Source organism: Micropterus dolomieu, linkage group LG23, assembly GCF_021292245.1.
Source record: "Micropterus dolomieu isolate WLL.071019.BEF.003 ecotype Adirondacks linkage group LG23, ASM2129224v1, whole genome shotgun sequence".
NCBI lineage: Eukaryota > Metazoa > Chordata > Actinopteri > Centrarchiformes > Centrarchidae > Micropterus > Micropterus dolomieu.
In genome coordinates this window covers 24,748,637-24,750,127 of record NC_060172.1, presented here as the reverse complement: position 1 = coordinate 24,750,127, position 1,491 = coordinate 24,748,637, and the positions used below count along the sequence as shown (strand labels likewise).

The 1,491-nt window shown below is 46.3% G+C and overlaps 1 protein-coding gene across 1 annotated transcript in view; it reads left to right on the top strand.

Annotated features, from left to right (window-relative positions):
- Nucleotides 1-257: 257 nt before the first annotated feature.
- Nucleotides 258-1,491, top strand: part of slc12a9 (solute carrier family 12 member 9) — an 8,763-nt gene continuing 7,529 nt past the window's right edge. Inside the window, exon 1 of the mRNA XM_046040907.1 lies at nucleotides 258-472. The gene's annotated coding sequence lies outside the window, so the exon portion shown is untranslated. The remainder of the gene's footprint in view (nucleotides 473-1,491) is intronic.

The following is a 1,491-nucleotide window of genomic DNA, read 5'->3' as shown; positions in this document are numbered from 1 at the left end:
CTCACATAGGCTGCTACTGTATGTTCTTCTTAGTGTATGCAACAGATTCACAACGGAAATCACTTATTAGGAGTTATTTATAAATCACTGGCGAGGTCACGTTTAACTGTTCTGAAAGTAAGAGGCGTGGTTTTAGACAAGCAGTACTTTAGCTTATCTTTGTGGTATTTCTGCCCTCCCCTTTGGAAGTCACATGGGTGGATTCTGCACTCCCGTGACACTTTTGAACAAATAATAGGGGGCGAGGCGTGCCATGGCTGCTGTGTTGTTATTGGGCATTTCTCACAGCATTCAGCTCAGCCCTGTCCATCGGCCTGCTACGGTTCCATCTGACCGTCCACAGGGAGTCTGACCCGGGCATTTTTTACCAGAGACACACCGCTGACACTCAGAGACAGCCGCACTCGGTGGGCCTCAAAGGGGAGTTTTGAAGCAAGAAGTGGGTGGAACTGTCTGGAGAAGGTTCAGCGGGGTGAGTTTGCCGATGCTCGGTGCTTCAGCAGGGGATTGAAACTTCTCAGGGTGCGTCTTACCCTAAACATCCTGGATGCTGCTGCTTGCATGACACAGTGCAGGAGCACTTCAGACCGGGTGCGGTGTTTTATGACTGCCGGCGTGGCCACTTCCTGGCCACCAGCCTCAAAACGTAAACAGACATTTACCCAAGATGCAGCTGCGAACATGGCGTATTATTATTGACCCGCTGTTTTAGCTGATTCTTACCATTTGCCCCTGAAAAGACGTAAAGTTTTTATGCCGCAGTTGCTCCACCCGCATGCTACGCAAATGTGACGGAAACGGTGATTTATTTTGGTAACCGACTTGTTCCTAAAGTACGTCCCGTGGACCCTGAGAGGGCCTCTTTAGATAGGTGCAGGCGGTCTGCATCAACATCCGAAATGTCAGCTCAGTGCATCATTAACAGCATCCTGCAGAGCACGACCTCGAGGCTAAATGCCACTTTGAGCATCATCGACAATAAAGGAAGTAAAGCTTTACGCAATGATACGGTTTACTGCATGTACTCAGGTCTCACTGACATTCAACTTCCCTGTTAAAACAACTGACAAGTCATCTCACCACTATGGGGTTGAGAGTATGTTCCATCATATTCATTTTACTCAACACTTTAATGTTGTGCAACTATATTTAAAAAAAACAAAAAAACACTTCATTCACAATGTGCTTTAAAGGACTTTCAGTCAGCCCATGGTGGATAGAAATGCATATGGTGAACACATGTCAAACTGGGCTGCACCAGCAATTATGTACATGATTGGATTAATCATCAATCAATTAATTGTGCAAATAATGTGTAAATCTTGGAAAACAATCAGTTGCTGGGTGTGAATAATTAGGCGATTATGTCCCTTCATGTCCTTTCATGCTTTGTTGTGTAAAACCTCTGTCCTAGTTTGCCTATCCCTATCATGTGACTCCTGTTGCTGCTCTTATGATTTCCTGGGGGGGGGGGGGGGGGGGGTTGAACTC